The 18,313-nt window shown below is 38.1% G+C and overlaps 1 protein-coding gene across 2 annotated transcripts in view; it reads left to right on the top strand.

The window, feature by feature from the left end:
- AUTS2 (activator of transcription and developmental regulator AUTS2) overlaps positions 1-18,313 on the top strand; it is a 1,204,224-nt gene that overhangs the window by 656,922 nt on the left and 528,989 nt on the right. The gene's annotated exons all lie outside the window — the stretch shown is intronic.

The following is an 18,313-nucleotide window of genomic DNA, read 5'->3' as shown; positions in this document are numbered from 1 at the left end:
GTCAAGGTCCCTCCCCACACCACATGCACAGACATACATACTATTTTTCAGGGCTGTCCTGGTGATTCTTGGCTCATTGCTCTGCCATGTAAATTTTAGAATCAGCTTAGCAAGTCCCAAAGTGAAAATGTGTTGTATTTTCATTATAATTACATTACCTATTGAATGATTTAGAAGGAATTGCCCTCTTTACAATATTGTTTCTTCCAACCCTAAAATATAATGTTTCTGTTCCTTTATTTAAAAGTTTTTGGCCTTCCATGAAATTTTATGATTTTCTCTATATGTTTCTTTATAATATACTGGCACATTTCTATTACATTCATTCAGAGGTACTTAGTTTTTTAATGCTACTGCAAATACTATTTGAAAATATTACATTTATAACAGTTTCATACATGCATGTGTGCATGCTTAGTCTCTTCAGTTGTGTTCGACTCTTTGTGATCTTGGGGACTGTAATTTGCCAGACTCCTCTGCCCATGGGATTCTCAAGGTAATAATACTGGAGTGGGTTGCCATGCCCTCCTCCAGAGGATCTTCCCGACCCAGAGACTGAACCTGTGTCTCCTGCATTGCAGGTGGATTCTTTCCTCACTGAACCACCTGGAAAGCGCCCTATAACAATTCCATTTCTGGGTATATACCCAAATGAATTGAAAGCAGGAATTTGAATAGGTATTTGTATACCAGTGTTCATAGCAGCACTATTTACAATCCACCAAAAGCCGCAATAGCCAAATGTCCATTGACTAATGAATAAATAAACAAAATGTGGTATCTCTATATAATAGAATATTGTTCAACCTTAAAAAAGAAGGAAATTCTGACATATCCTGTTACATGGATGAATCTTTAGGACATTAGACGAAGTGAAAGAAGCCAGTCACTAAAGGACAAATCCTGTATGATTTCCCATGTATAAGGTGGCTAGAGTAGTCAGATTCATGGAGACAGAAAGTTAGAATGCCAGTTCTTAGGGGCTAGGGAGGAAGGAATGGGAGTTATTGTTTAATGGACTTGAAGTTCTGGAGTTGGATGATTGTGATGGTTGCACCACACTATTAACAGATTTAAGGCCTTTAACTGTATGTTTAATGGTTGAAATTATAAATTCCATGTTATATATGTTATAGCACCAAAATTTTACATGTTGTGAAGTTAATTGCTGTTATGTAAAAATACATTTGATTTTTGTGTATTGATTTTGAATCTAGTAGCCTTACAAAACTCACTAATAAGTTTCTTGCAGCTTCATTTGGATTTTCTATGTGCATAGTCATCTCATATGTATATAATGACAGTTTTGCTTCATCTCTTATTTTTTCTCCTTAGTTTATCTCTTTACTTAGGATATTAAGTAAAATGACAAATAGAAATCTTGATATCAAGATTCCTTTCTTTAATCTTAAAGGAAGCACTTTCCATTTCCTGTTAAATAGAGTGAATAGTTTTTGCTTTGTTTTGTTTTCAGACAATCTTTATCAGATTAAGGAAGTTCCCTTCTATTTCTAGTTTGGTAAGATTTAATTTTTGTCATGAATGCTGTTGAATTTTATTATATAGTTTCTGCATCTATTGAAATGATAAGATTTCCCTCCTAATTTGTTAGCTTGATAAAATACAATAATTGATTTTCTAATGTTAAATCAATCTGTAATTCCTCAGTTAAACTGAAATTGATAATGATGTATTGTTATTTTTTACACAGTGCTGGATTCAGTTTTCTGACATTTCATTTAGGACTTTTTCAGCTATGAGTAAAATTGTTTTGTTATTTTTTTCCTCAAATGATCTTTGTGAAGGTTATTATCAAGCCTGTATTCACTTAATAAAACTTGAGTTACAGAATGAAATTTTTTCTGCCTTTGGTGTTACAGAATTTACTTTTCAAACCTGAAGGTTGTCAAACTTTTTCTGTACAATACTAGATAGTAAATAATTTAGACTTTGTGAACCACATGGTCTCTGTTTCAGGTCCTCAGTTCTCACATTGTATTGTGAGAGCAGCCATAGGTAATAAATAATGAATGAGTGTAGCTGGGTTCCAATAAAACTTTATTTACAAAAATGATGATTGGCCACTTTCACTTCAGTTAGTTGCTCAGTTGTGTCTGACTCTTTGCAACCCCATGAACTGCAGGTTGCCAGGCTTCCCTAACCTTCATCATCTTCCAGAGCTTGCTCAAACTCATGTCTATTGAATCTGTGATTTAACCATCTCATCTTCTGTCATCCCCTTCTCCTCCTACCTTCAGTCTTTCATTGCATCAGGGTCTTTTCCAATGAGTCCGTTCTTTGTATCAGGTGGCCAAAGTACTGGAGCTTCAGCATCAGTCCTTCCAATGAATATTCATGACTGATTTCCTTTAGGATGAACTCGTTTGATCTCTGTGCTATCCAAGGGACTCTCAAGACTCTTCTCCAACACCACAGTTCAAAAGCATCTATTCTTCAGTGTTCAGCCTTATTTATGGCCTAATTCTCACATGCATACATGACTACAGGGAAAACCATAGCTTTGACTATACAGGCCATTTTCAGGAAAGTAGTGTCTCTACTTTTTAATATGCTGTCTAGGTTTGTCTTTGATTTCTTCCAAGGAGCTAGTGTCTTTTAATTTCATGGTTGCTGTCACCGTCCACAGTGATTTTGGAGACCAAAAAAGTAGTCTGTCACTATTTCCATTGTTTCCCCATCTATTTGCCATGAAGTGATGGGATCAGATGCCATGATGTTCGTTTTTTGAATGTTGAGTTTTAACAGGAGAGTTTTTCACTCTCCTCTTTCACTTTTATCAAGACTCTTTAGTTCTTTTTCACTTTCTGCCATAAAGGTGGTTCAGTTCAGTTCAGTCGCTCAGTCGTGTCCGACTTTGCGACCCCATGAATCGCAGCATGCCAGGCCTCCCTATCCACCACCAACTCACAGAGTTCACTCATATCCATGTCCATTGAGTCAGTGATGCCCTCCAGCCATCTCATCCTCTGTCGTCCCCTTCTCCTCCTGCCCCTAATCCCTCCCAGCATCAGAGTCTTTTCCATTGAGTCAACTCTTCGCATGAGGTGGCCAAAGTACTGGAGTTTCAGCTTTAGCATCATTCCTTCTAAAGAAATCCCAGGGCTGATCTCCTTCAGAATGGACTGGTTGGATCTCCTTGCAGTCCAAGGGACTCTCAAGAGTCTTCTCCAACACCATAGTTCAAAAGCATCAGTTCTTCAGTGCTCAGCCTTCTTCACAATCCAACTCTCACATCCATACATGGCCATAGGAAATTATCTCCATTTTGAAGTTACTGATATTTCTCCCAGCAATCTTGATTCCAGCTTCTGCTTCATCCAGCCTAAGATATGTCTCGCATATAGGGTCATCATTATCATCTTTCTAAATTCCATATATATGCATTAATATACTGTATTGGTATTTTTATTTCTGACTTACTTCACTGTGTATAATAGGCTCCAGTTTCATCCACCTCATTAGAACTGATTCAAATGCATTCTTTTTAATAGCTGAGTAATATTCCATTGTGTATATGTACGACAGCTTTCTTATCCATTCATCTGCAGATGGACATCTAGTTGCTTCCATGTCCTAGCTATCGTAAATGGTGCTGTGATGAACTTTGGGGTACACATTTCTCTTTCAATTCTAGTTTTGTCCGTGTGTATGCCCAGCAATGGGATTGCTGGATTGTATGAAAGTGCTGCACTCAATATGCCAGCAAATTTGGAAAACTCAGCAGTGGCCACACGACTGGAAAAGGTCAGTTTTCATTCCAATTACAAAGAAAGGCAATGCCAAAGAATGCTCAAACTACCGCACAATTGCACTCATCTCACATGCTAGTAAAGTAATGCTCAAAATTCTTCAAGCCAGGCTTCAGCAATACGTGAACCGTGAACTCCCTGATGTTCAAGCTGGTTTTAGAAAAGGCAGAGGAACCAGAGATCAAATTGCCAACATCCACTGGATCATTGAAAAAGCAAGAGAGTTCCAGAAAAACATCTATTTCTGCTTCATTGACTATGCCAAAGCCTTTGACTGTGTGGATCACAATAAACTGTGGAAAATTCTGAAAGAGATGGGAATACCAGACCACCTAACCTGCCTCTTGAGAAATCTGTATGCAGGTCAGGAAGCAACAGTTAGAACTGAACATGGAACAACAGACTGGTTCCAAATAGAAAAAGGAGTACGTCAAGGCTGTATACTGTCATCCTGCTTATTTAACTTTTATGCAGAGTACATCATGAGAAATGCTGGACTGGAAGAAACACAAGTTGGAGTCAAGATGGCCAGGAGAAATATCAATAACCTCAGATGTGCAGATGACACCACCCTGATGGCAGAAAGTGGAGAGGAACTAAAAAGCCTCTTGATGAAAGTGAAAGAGGAGAGTGAAAAAGTTGGCTTAAAGCTCAACATTCAGAAAACCAAGATCATGGCATCCGGTCCCATCACTTCATGGGAAATAGATGGAAAACAGTGGAAACAGTGTCAGACTTTATTTTTGGGGGCTCCAAAATCACTGCAGATGGTGACTGCAGCCATGAAATTAAAAGACACTTCCTCCTTGGAAGAAAAGTTATGACCAACCTAGATAGCATATTCAAAAGCAGAGACATTTCTTTGCCTATTAAGGTCCGTCTAGTCAAGGCAATGGTTTTTCCAGTGGATGTGAGAGTTGGACTGTGAAGAAGGCTGAGCGCTGAAGAACTGATGCTTTTGAACTGTGGTGTTGGAGAAGACTCTTGAGAGTCCCTTGGACTGCAAGGAAATCCAACCAGTCCATTCTGAAGGAGATCAACCCTCGGATTTCTTTGGAAGGAATGATGCTAAAGCTGAAACTCCAGTACTTTGGCCACCTCATGCGAAGAGTTGACTCAATGGAAAAGACTCTGATGCTGGGAGGGATTAGGGGCAGGAGGAGAAGAGGACAACAGAGGATGAGATGGCTGGATGGCATCACTGACTCGATAGACATGGATATGAGTGAACTCTGGGAGTGTGTGATGGACAGGGAGGCCTGGCGAGCTGCGATTCATGGGGTCGCAGAGTCAGACACGACTGAGCGACTGAACTGATCCTGAAATTACTGAATTTAGTGTTATTTATATGTACAGTACGTCAAGCATGGGCTTTCCAGATGGCTCATGTAAAGAATCTGCTTGTCAGTGTAGAAGTTGCAGGTTCGATCCCTAGATTGGGAAGGTGTTCTGGAGAAGGAAATGGCAACCCACTTCAGTATTCCTGCCTGGGGAATCCTATGGACAGAGGCTCCTGGCGGGCTATAGTTCACGGGGTCGCAGAAGAGTCGGATGCAACTTAGCAAGTAAACAACAACAACAAAATCAAGCATGTCGATTTTGTTATTGAAATAACATATATATTAGTACTTACTATTCTGACTGATACATCAATTACTAACAAGAGGTGTATTAAAATCTCCAGCTTAATTGTGGATTGTGATTCTGCCAAATTTTGCCATATAGTATGTTTCTTTTCTGGTGGTTTTGTAACATTGCATATATTTTTAGAAATTTTAGGTCCTACTTAAGTATTGAATACTTTATTATTCTGATGGCTTTTTTAATCTATGGAGTTTTATTTTACTTTAAATTCTTTTTAGCCTGATTTTATTGTAGGTACAGCAGCATACTTCTAGTTGCCATTTCTCTGATTGAAAAAAAAAGAAAAACCTTTTTACTCATGACTCTTTTTTCTTCTTAGCAGCACTCTTTAAAGCACTGCATACTTTGATTTTTCTTATGCCAGTCTGATCTGATAATCTCTTTTCTTTTACTACAGTTTTTTGTCCATTTACATTCATTGTAATTACTGATAAATTTGTAATTTATTTTATACTTTCTTTTTCTGCCTTTTCTATATTTCTTTTTCCTCTAATTCCTTGCTTTTCTCTGAGTTGATTATTTTTTTCTCATTTCATTTTCCTCTCAGTTATTTTAGAAATTACATGCACTATTTCAGTCCTTTTGGTGGTAACTCTACAAATTTTATAGGAACTTACCAAAGTCTAAAGTCATTTAGAAGTAGAAGAAAGATATTTATTAATGCAGGAAACCTTGAATGCTTAATCTCATCATCCTCATTCTTCTTTCTTACATTATATCTTAATTCTATTCTTTAGCCCCAGCAATTATTACCACCATCATCATCATTACTATTTAGTATTTATTGTTTTAAAAAATTAGACCATAGCTATTGCTTGTTTAGATTTGATCTTACATTCCCCCTTTTTATACCCTTCATTTTTCCTTGCATCTCATAACTCTATCTTGGATCATTTTCATTCTGCCCAATCCTGTGTACTTGGTAGAGAGTCCCTTACCTGGGAAGATATCTTGTATTGTATTAAATGTTAGGTTAACGGTTTTCATTTGGCATATTGAGGACATAATTCTAGTGTCTTCAAAATTCTGTACTTATGGTTGAAATATCTGTTATTTATTTGCTTCACTGGATGCAGTGTTTTTTTCCTCTTCCTTCTTTTAAGATTTTATATTGATTTTTGTGTTCTAAAGCTTAACTGTGCTGCATCTAGGTTTAAATTTCCTTTTGCATGTCTTACTCAGATATGCTAGTTGTCATTTTATCCTGCGTTATTATTTGCTTTTTCTCTCTCATACATACTTTTTCCTGAACCATTTGAGGGTAACTTGCTTAGATTACAACATTTTGCCTTAAGTAGTTCAGTGTATATTTTTTCAGTGTATGTTTTTTAAGAATAGGACTGTTCCCTTACATTATCTCAATATAATTATCAATTTCAGTAAATAAAACATTTGTACAGTACTTTTATCTAATTATTGTCTGTATTCCAGTTTTGCTAGTTAACCTAATTGCATTCTTTTTTTAAAAAATTATATCTTTATTTAATTAATTAATTTGCTGTGCAGCACATCATATGGAATCTTAGTTCCCCAGCCAGGGATAGAACCCACACTCCCTGCATTGAAATCATGGAGTCTTAACCACTGGATCACCAGGGAAGTCCCTAATATTCTTTTTTTTCTTTTTTGTATTTTAAATGGCATTCTTTTTTTTGTTGTTGTTGTTATCCATTTTATTTATTGTTTTTTTTTAATTTTTAATTTTTTTAATTTTAAAATCTTTAATTCTTACATGCACTTTTTCCCCCTCTATACAAGATACAGTATGGGGTCAAGCATTACATCTGATTTTCTCTATAACTTTCTTTAATCTGGAACCCTTCTATGATCTTGTCTTTTAACACTGGCATTTTTTAAAGAATGCGGTCCTTCTCTCCTTACCCACCCCTTTTTCTGGCACAGACTGTTTCTCCTTTGGGGCTTGCCTAATCTGATGTTCATAATTATATTGAAGTTATGCTTTCTTGGCTAGGGTGCTACATAAGTGATGCTTCTTTCTCAGAGTATTATACCTGGAGACCTATAATATCCATCTGGCCCTCATTGGTGATAGTTTTTATTACCCAGTCAAGGTGTTTTCCAGTTTTTACACTGTATAATTACTGTGTTTTTCATCCCTGGTACTAATAAGCAGTCTCTGGGAAACACTCTGAGATCATTTAAGTAACTTGTTCAATATCAAAATTTCTCCCATTATTTAACATTTATTAATGATTCTTGCCTTATCCAGCCTTTACCAGGATGGTTATAAATGATTTTTTTTTTAAATTCTATCACTCCTTCCAAAGCTTCCAGTCTTTAGTATTTTAATAAAAGAGCTGTTTTTTACTCTTTTAAAATTTGGTCAGTATGAATTTATAAATTTCCATTTTTTCCAACAGTCTTACACTTTGTTTTAGTAGAGTTGTCCTAGATTTGACCAAGTGATGCATGCATTTAAACCAACCTCTGTGTCCTTGTGTTCATATTCTTGTTTTAGGCACTCTACTTCCTGGCATTATAAGAGATCATTTTATATCCACCCTACCTTCGTCCTGGAAACCATACAAGAAATGCTTTTTTCCTCTTTTTCAAAAATATTCTCTTTTTAAGATTCTTTTTTTTCTTTTTGAAAATTTAAACATACTTATTTTAAATTTTGTGTTTGAAATTCCAATATCTGAAGTATTCATCTTGATTCATGTATCTGTTCATTGTATCATGAGCTTTCACTTCATGGCATTTAATTTTGTTTCCTTACATGTTTGATGATTGATTGTGAGTTGCTTACGTTTCCTGGACTTTATTTATAAGAATTCTTTGATACTTGGAATAAAGGTGGCTTTAGCAGGCATTTGATTCTTTCACTCCTTTGTCAGAACTGCCAGTGTGGGACCTCTTTACAATCTTGGATTGAGGTTTTTCAGACCACTACATGTAAATTAAGACTTTAAATCTCTATGAGGGTTAACTTGTCATTATGAATTATCAAATGAGTATTTTTTTCTTCACAGTAATACTTGAGATGGTAAATTTTCATTGAATTTATTCAAAGGGGAAAACAGCTTATTTCTAGTTCACCTGGCACTGAATGTGTGGGTCTTTCATGGCCAGCTCTGACGGGAAGTCTCTGGTTAGATTTCTTGCTGCAGGTCGGCCCTATGCCTTGCTGTTAATCCCTAGATTTATGAGGACCTGAAACCAAGGCTAAATTTCAAGTCAAGTTGGTAAAATATTTCTAAGGCAAAAACTAGAATCTTTTTTGTTTTCCTCTCTCTGCTTTACTTTTGGCTTGAATTATTTCTTATTATCTGGCCATGGATATAGATTAGAAGGGTATTTTAAATTTCATTTTATTTAGTTTTGTCATTGTGTTCAGTGGAAGATTAAGTTTGGTAACATAATCTCCCATGGCATCAAGCTGGAAATAGATGTGTTCCTGCTCATCAGTGCTCTGTCACCAGAACCAAAATATTTCTCTATAAAAGTCAAGTAATTGTGTTCTTTGCCCAGTAAAATAGAAAGTGTAAACGTTAACGTAATTCAAATTATTTCTTCCATTCTAGTCTTTGTGCATATGCTTTTAAACATAGATTAGATTGTTCTTCCTTCTTAAGAGGGATTAATATTTCATTATGCTTTAAAGCTCTACAAATAGCCTCTTGTTTTGCAGAGAGCATCATGAATTCCAGGTGCTTTGTAACCTGATCAAGTTTGAAAACTGCTGATACAACTGAATTTAATCATCCACTGTTCTTCCTGAGTGCCCAGTGTTTTCCTATTTCTGTGACTTGCTCTCTGCTCCACTCTATGTCAGATACCTTCCATTTCTACTTGTCCCACTGTCACCATTTTTTTTTTTTTAGTCAGATGCTTCAAAAGCTATTGCTTCTGTAAAGCTTTCCTTTAGTCTTCTCTTCTGACTTTATGTACCACTTTACTAGTTTGTAAGCTCCTTAAGAACAAGTTCCAGAAACATGTTATCTTTATTATATCTTCCCCAGCAGAGTATTCTCACAGATAAATGGTTCTTCTCTCTCCATTCAATTAAATGGGCAGATAGCAACATAATGGGATCGTTATCCTGTTGCTGCCTATACTGTCTCAACCTATGTGTGCTTCCAATCCTAAAACTGGTTTGTGGTGTTTTAGTTGAAAGGGTCTTGACCCTCTCCCTCTTAGCATGCCAGTCCTGCTAACTCAGAAGAGCGTGGCTGAGCTGCACTCAGTGGAACCTGGCCCTCTCCACCTGCTTTTGGGAATCCTGCAAGTGAATATAGTGGGTATTCTGAACTGGAAACCACTTTGTAGGCCTTTAAAAAGAGATGGTTATGACCCAGAAAGTTGTTATGGGGAGGGAGGTGGGAGGGAGGTTCATGTTTGGGAATGCATGTAAGAATTAAAGATTTTAAAATTAAAAAAAAAAAAAACAAACAGATGGTTAAAGAGTAAAATAAAAAAGAATTTAAATGACAAAACAAATAAGCTTTCCTTTCCCATTTCTCCTCTTCCTGTGATGTTCTTTCTGACATTTGCATTCCAAACCAAAGCCCTGCAAATAAATAAGTTCAATGCCTACCCACTTTGGCAGGCAAGGCTTTCCCTCAGACGTGTTTCATAACTTTGGCTGATATGGGAAGAACTTTTCTTTCCAGAAGTGGTTTCATGATAATATCCTTCAAAAGCTCACTTTGTACAGTTTAACTTCTTCTCTTTATTGTTTTATTAGCTTTGCTTTGGGAGGTTTTATTCTTCATTTCAGCTGGCTTATGGAAAGAGACAGAACTTTTATACAGCTAATTTGATTATTTGTTTTCATGCATATTAAATCATTCTTATCAAAAGCACCATTTAACTTGTTTGTCAGAACTAAAGAGGTGAGCATAAACCATTGTCCAAGAGTTTTTGAGACTTTCAATTGTTTATAGTAAGAAAGAGTAATGCTCAGTTTTATTAATTATTAGGTTATGGTTTTATGCAGAAAGAACCAGCCTGCACCTTCCCCCAGGTTCAAAAACATTTTTGCTGAAAACTTGAATAGACTTAAGTGTTCTGGAACTGGGGACTGAAACCTTATCTTTCCCTGAACACCAGGGTTGCTTTGTTATGGTGTTTCCATTTGTGGCATAATGAATGTGTAGGACGCTAATGATGTGGTCTCTAGGTGTTCCCCTACTACACAGAGCACTGATAATGAGCTGCAAGTAATTGGTACGAGTCCCTGAAGATGAATTCTGATTACCTTCGTGGGGCCATTCGGCTCTGCTCCCTTCCTCCTTGATGTTTCTGTAAAGAACATTTGGATTTTGAAGAGAGTATTGTGTATTTGACTTCTAATTAGATTTGCAGTATGTTGGGTTAATAAACTAGGGTTCTCTCGTCTTCAGCTTTTCTGAAGGGATGTGTGTGGATGTGGCAGGGTGGGCTGAGGGGAGAAGCAAGGGTCATGCAAACGACGATGTGCTCCTCACTCTGTGCCTCAGTGCTGAAGGCAGGCTTGTAGTTGGTTGGGGGCTGGTCTTATTCCATGGCCCATCATCAGATTGCTCCAACCGTCCAAGGACCTGCCAAACTTGTGTTCGCTCTGTACCAGGAGGTAGCCTCCGAATGAAATACGAGAGCTGTCCACCTTCCTGTGTGCTGACACTGGGAAAACAGATTGCCTTGGTTAACCACCCTTTTTCCCTGGGATTTACAGGGACAACTTGGATTTTATTTGCCTCCTTCACACCTCCTGCTGTTTCCCTCCCAGTTGGGTCTGTTTATCTCCTTTTCTGTGTGTTGAGCCTTTGCCTTCTCTGCCACAGCTTTCAGATTCATCAGGTGTAACAAGAGGGGGTCTGTGAACGTCTCTAATCTACCCTGACTTCTCATCTGGAGGAGAGAGAAGGAAGGGACATCACCCTTGCCATTAGCCCACAGCATGGTCTCTAAGCTTTTACTTTGTCTCATGAGTCACATCACATCTCACGTCATGTCCCTGCCATGACAGGCAGTCCTCTCCCCTCCTTGTAAGAAAGGTGGATATCTGGTTTCTGCTTTGGTCCTTATTGTTTTTTTATTTTCTAGTAACCTTTCAACTTCAGTCTTCTTTTTAGCCCTGGCCCTGTTAGCCCGCAGCCTCGTCATTTGGGTCCTGCTGTTTTCAGGGCAGGTCTACCAGATGAGATGTATGATCTACTTCTGAGAAATTGTGTGTTCTGTGTTCCCTGTCAATGTTCTTCACCTTATCTGATGCCCACTCCTCTCTTCCCCGTTCATTCTGACTCACTTTATTTACTCATGCTTATGTTTGGTTGCACTGGGTCTTCGTTGCTGCCTATGGGCTTTCTCTAGTTGCGTTGAGCAGGGGCTGCTCTCTAGTTGTGGTGCATGGGCTTATCGTTGCAGTGGCTTCTCCTGATGGGGAGCATGGGCTCTAGAGAACAGACTTAGTATTTTTGGAGCACAGGCTTAGTTGCCCCATGGCATGTGGGATCTTCTCAGACCAGGAGTCAAACCTGCATTCCTCGAATGGGCAGGCAGATTCTTAGCCATATGACTACCAGGGAAGTCTCCATCTGACTCACTTTAGAGATTATTCTTTATTTTTTTTTTAATCATTGTACTTACATAATGGGCCAGGCTCTCGTCCCTGCTCTAAGGGCGTGGCTGGACCCTCCTTCTGCCCACCTGTCCTACTGTATTCTGAGTACACCGCTGCTCTTCATCTGTGAATCCAAAGGTCTGACTCCATTTTCCTGCATCCTTGTCAGCGTGAGAGCGTAGCAGTTGAGGTAGGCGGACAGAGGTGAGGGGGCAGAGGTTTCCTACTCACCCCACGCTCCCCGCCAGGGATTCTTTCTGGACAGAGATAGGCTCCAGTCCAGCTCCTGGGCAGCATGGGCTGGGATGATGTGGTACAGTTGCCCCGAGTCTCGTGTGTGGCTGCTGCCCTGATTTTGTTTAGCAAGCTGCTGTGCCAAGTTACTATGCATGTTGTTACATAGTCGGCTCTAATTTGACTGCCATTTTCTGTCAGTGAGACGATGATTGTTTATGGCAGGGCTGTAATGTGTTGTCAGCACAGGTTACTCGCTGCTTGTTGGCAATGGCCTAACATTGCCTGAGACGTAGTGTCACTGTGAAATGGTTTGACAATGTTGAGGCTGTAGTTATGTTGAGCAGTAACAACTGTAGAGGTCAAGAAAGGGCATCGAGGAGGAACTGTGTTGTAAGGCAACGACAGAAAGGGAATACTAAGTAGGACAGCAGCAAATGTCATCAAAGAGCTTCATTTTCACACAGTTTTCATAATTCAGTTTGCTTTCTGTGAACGATGTTGATTCAGCTGCTGCTGGGGAGTAGAAACACATTTCTGAGCTAGAGATGAATTTTGCTGAGCATGACCCTGATTACTGTTTTCTTCTTTGAATACTTTTAGGAAGTTTGCAAGACTGCTGAGGAACACAGGAATTCTTCATGCATGTGGGAGGCAAGGAATTCATGGGGGCACATTCACAGTGTTTCATTTTGGAGACGGTTATCTTACTAATATGATGGACCAGGCTGTGGCCCACCTTAAATTGTGTGAGAATGCTGTCAAAAGGGCATTCATATTCTTGGCTCTAAGAAATTTTTCGGGACCTGTCATGCACAATAGCACAAATATGTGATTACAAGAGATAAGGTAAACTCTTAAGTGACTAGAAATCCCTGAAAGTGTCGAGGAGAGAGTAACCCTCTGTCAAGGTGATGGCACCTACTCCAGTACTCTTGCCTGGAAAATCCCATGGACGGAGGAGCCCGGTGGGCTGCAGTCCATGGGGTCGCAGAGTCGGACACGACTGAGCGACTTCCCCTTTCCCTTCTTTACCAGTAGTGCCACCTGGGAAGCCTGTCTGTACTCCCACATGTAAACTCTCATCAAAGCATTTCTGTCACTATATTGGAACCATTGACTTAAATATCAATTACTCCAATGAACTAAGCTGGATCCAGTGGACCAAGTAAAATTTTGGATCCAACTCATTCCTTACTGTTCGTATTATTACTGTTACCTGAAGGGCTTGTATAGATGACTTTTGAAGTCAGAGAATACATTATGAGTAGCTTAGTAGGAAATCAGACTCCTGGCTTAGGGAGCAACACTTTGTTCATGAGTGGTCTTAATAGCCATTTTGTTCTTCAAATAATGTTTGATAGGATTCATTTCTTCATATCATCTGTCTGGCTGATAGTTTTTTGCTATTAACATTTTGATTTTCAAGTCTTTTTCTAGTAAAAGGTACAATTTTATTCTCAGGCTTTTAATTTTGTATTAGTGAGAGTATAGAAGACAGCACATAAGGTATAGTGCATTTAATTAAAAATATTTCACTAAGTAACATTTTGAAAATTTGTTTTTTTAAAATAATCCACACCCTTCAAAAAGCAAGTGTTAGAATTCTGTGGTTAGTGTCTTTAATAATCAGTTTCTTATTTGTTGGTTTACACTTTTTTTTTATAGGTTTCGTTTAAAGATTTGATGTCTTATCTGATTTTATGAACTCAGGTTTCTTGTGTTTTTTTTTTTCCCCTCATATCAACTTTGTTTTATATATCAAAAAAAAGGAAAGGTTTAAAAATTGCTTGAAGTAAGCTCCAAAACTTTGGCCACCTGATAGAAACAGCTGACTCATTTGAAAATTCCCTTATGCTGGAAAAGATTGAGGGCAGGAGGAGAAGGGGACGACAGAGGGTGAGATGGTTGGATGGCATCACTGACTCAATGGACATGGGTTTGGGTGGACTCCGGGAATTGGTGATGGACAGGGAGGCCTGGCGTGCTGCAGTTCATGGGGTCGCAAAAAGTCGGACTCGACTGAACGACTGAACTGAACTGATAGCTTTTGAAAAAGGTATGATAGGTAAAACTAATTTTGCAATGTATGTTTTATGAATGAAGCAATAAAATTGATAGTTGTCATATCTGAAATCTCTTTATAAGATATGAATTGTGAAAAAGATTTTGACAAGTGATCTGTTGAATTAAAAAATTTTTTCATGCTGCAATTTATGTTAAAATGATTTGAAACAGCCCCTCTTTTATAACTGGCCACAGTAGAGTTACACTGTTCAGTTCAGTTCAGTCGCTCAGTAGTATCCAACTCTTTGCGACCCCATGAACTGCAGCATGCCAGGCTTCCCTGTCCAACTTCTGGAGCTTACTCAAACTCATCTCCATTGAGTCAGTGATGCCATCCAACCATCACATCCTCTGTCGTCCCCTTCTCCTCCTGCCTTCAATCTTTCCCAGCATTAGGATGTTTTCAAATGAGTCAGTTCTTCGCATCAGGTAGCCAAAGTATCGGAGTTTCAGCTTCAGCATCAGTCCTTCCAATGAATATTCAGGGTTGATTTTCTTTAGGATGGACTGGTTGGATTTCCTTGCATTCCAAGGGACTCTCAAGAGTCTTCTCCAACACCACAGTTCAAAAGCATCAATTTTTTGGCACTCAGCTTTCTTTATGGTCCAACTCTCACATCCATACATGACTACTGGAAAAACGATAGCGTCGAATAGGTGGACCTTTATCAGTGAGGTAATGTCTCTGCTTTTTAATATGCTGTCTAGGTTGGTCATAGCTTTTCTTCCAAGTATCAAGTATCTTTTAATTTCATGGCTGCAGTCACCATCTGCAGTGATTTTGGTAGACCAAGAAAATAGCCTGTCACTGTTTCCGTTCTTTCCCCATCTACAGTGTTACAGTGTTAGCCCCTGCATTTATAATGAGGACAATTCTTGGTCACTGAGGGCCAGATGTGGGGTCCATGTACCCTACTGTGATATTTATGTCTGTGGACATGTATCATAAAGATAGATGATTTATTAAATTTATCAGGTTTGGAATCTTCCATAGAAATTAACTTGACAAATATACATAAGCTGCATTAAAAAAAGATTAGTTCCATATTTAATAAAAATACATCATAAAGATTTTATCATGACATATGCAGCCGTTTGCTCTTTAGCAGTGGTAGCCACCTTAAAATGGTTGTCCATCAGTTAGAGTTTAACAACTGAGTATTTTGGGCCACATAGCATGTTGGAGTTCTTCTCGTTTAATCTCCATCTTATATTGGACTGTTTATTGTAACATCGGTGGGTCACTACAGTACATCTTGTTAAGTTTTTTCCTGTAATGAATATTTATATTACGTAAATGGAAAAATTGGTGGGTCCCCTTGGTGGAAACATGATACTGGTATTTTTAAAGTAAACTTAAATAAGGTCAGAATTTTTATCCTCTAGAGAAAATTTCACGTCTGATTAAATAGTTTACATAAACTTAATCTTTTTCTGCTAGATGCATTATAATCGCAGATATTATTCATGTAGCTATTCCTCTGTGAACCATAAAATGTTCATTTCTTCAAAATGAATATGAAGCTCAAAGCATTAGTGGTCTTAAGAGCATAAAAACTTTATTGCTTTGTGCTTAACATTTTTCAAGTAACTTTGGAAAGCCGAAACAAATTTTGCATTTAGATTAATGGAAGATGTTTTCCATTTGAAGGAACTGGCAAGGGAGCAACAATAACAAAAATCCCCCAAGGTTAAAAATGTAGTGCTTTTGATTCTTACCAGAACTGTGTTAGCAGAACAATCATTTCTCAGCATGGAAAGGTATCATAATTGGTCTATATAGTGGCAATACTGAAAACGAGTATGCTTCAGAGAAAGCTAATATGACTCTACTTAATAATTTCCTTCAAGAGCCTGAATTTGAATGTATATTCCACCCAGCTTGAGGCAAACAATTTGTTCCTATAAGTTCTAGTGGAAGTTACCAGGGGGTCATGCAATTTATTCTTGTCTTGAAGTTTTCAAAACTGTGTAGAACTAAAGATATATTCACTTGCCTTGTTCCACTAGTAATTTGATCCAATTGGCAATGCTGCTCTCTCTTCTCCCCAATTCTCTTATGTTGGAAGGGGAGAAGCATTCATAAGATATTGTGACAAAAAATTCTTCCTGGAGATGTTTCCTCTTTATGTTTGAACCTCTGGTTCCCTTGTGAATGTTTGCATTCTTGCTGCTGATCAGAATACACTCACTTTTTGTTGTTGTTATTGTTGTTCTCATGGGTCTTTTTTTTAAACACCATCTTATTTGTGCTTTTCACTAAGATTGCCCAGTTTTCCAAAATGTTTCTTTATACAAAGGTTTTTGGCTGTTGGACTTATTTAAAGCCCCACCACAGAACAGAAGGATCTATACATGAATATGTGAGCAATGTGAGAGAATATTTTCTTTCCCTTGAGGAGTTGACCATTTTAGGAGGAATGTGTCTACATGTTAGAGGATAAAGATACAGAGATGGAACAGGTGTCAGAGGAATGGCTTAGTATCTACATTGCAAGTACCAGTACCAGGGATAAGGAAAAGCCAGAAAGTATTTCTGGGAGAGGGTGAGGAATAGTTACAGACTTCTGTTTCTGTTGTTTGAACTTAATTTTTTTCATCTTATATTTCTAAGAATTAACAAGATGTTGACAGTTATGTTGTCTTAATATCAAGCAGAGTATAGACTCTGGAATCACACCCAACCTTAAATTTAGGGACATTCCCCTTCAGTTTAATTCACATTCCCCAAATACTTCTATTTCTTAGTATTAATGGTTTTATTTTTCAAAAATAGTATTTATTGCCTTAATCTGAAAATAATTATGGCTTCTAGTCCTCTCATGTTTTAAACACTCAAGGATTAAAAGTAAACTTTATAATCAGCTTTGCTGCTGATTCTTATAGTTGAAGCAATTAAGAAGCAGGATGGGGAAAGGTATGTGGCAGGTTTGCAGATAGCTATGTTAGCGAAACATGTTTTGTGAGGGTGTTCATATTGTACATCCAGTACCTGCGTGAGAACAGCCGCATCTGGCTAGTTTCTTATGATTTAAGTATACACTTTGTCTTTTTTTTAATGTAGTAAACTAGTATGTTTTACTAGTTTAAGTGAAATTTAAGGAAATTTATTTGCTTAAGAAAAGTGACTAGGATAATAAGGAATTGAAGACTAGATTAGAAAAATAATCACTGAAGAGAATAAAAATTGTGATATCTTTTCTTCATTCCCTTCTTCCCCTGAACTCTTAAGATCAGTTCTCCTAATGAGAAGCCAAGTGACATGCCATTGGTTTTTTGTTCATTTTCCTTTTTAGTTCTTTGTAGTCTCTTTAGTTTCTTTCTGGTTTCTTTCGTGTATGACTACTAATGAGAACAATGTGAAAGATACAGGGTGAGGGAAGGGAATGAAGGCTGCTAGTCCATAAGCAGAAACATTAATCCCTGGATGATAGGAATAGTGAATATTAACTGTGACTGAAAATATTACGTTGGTCTTATTTAAACTTAACCACTGACATCCACTTAAGAAGTTAGTTTGTCTTCAGTTAGTTCAGTTGCTCAGTCGTGTCCGACTCTTTGCAACCCCATGAATTGCAGCACACCAGGCCTCCCTGTCCATCACCAACTCCTGGAGTTTACTCAAACTCATGTCCATTGATGCCACCCAGCCATCTCATCCTCTGTCGTCCCCTTCTCCTCCTGCCCCCAATCCCTCCCAGCATCAGGGTCTTTTCCAGTGAGTCAATTCTTCGCATGAGGTGGCCAAAGTATTGGAGTTTCAGCTTCAACATCAGTCCTTCCAATGAACACCCAGTATTGATCTCCTTTAGGATGGACTGGTTGGATCTCCTTGCATTCCAAGGGACTCTCAAGAGTCTTCTCCAACACCATAGTTCAAAAGCTATGTTCAATTTAATAATAAGTTCAATTTAAAAATCAATTCTTCAGCACTGGGCTTTCTTCACAGTCCAACTCTCACATCCATACACGACCACTGGAAAAACCATAGCCTTGACTAGACGGACCTTTGTTGGCAAAGTAACATCTCTGC

The sequence above is a fragment of the Ovis canadensis genome, chromosome 24 (assembly GCF_042477335.2).
Source record: "Ovis canadensis isolate MfBH-ARS-UI-01 breed Bighorn chromosome 24, ARS-UI_OviCan_v2, whole genome shotgun sequence".
In the NCBI taxonomy this organism is placed as follows: Eukaryota; Metazoa; Chordata; class Mammalia; order Artiodactyla; family Bovidae; genus Ovis; species Ovis canadensis.
This window is presented reverse-complemented; position numbering and strand designations above follow the sequence as displayed.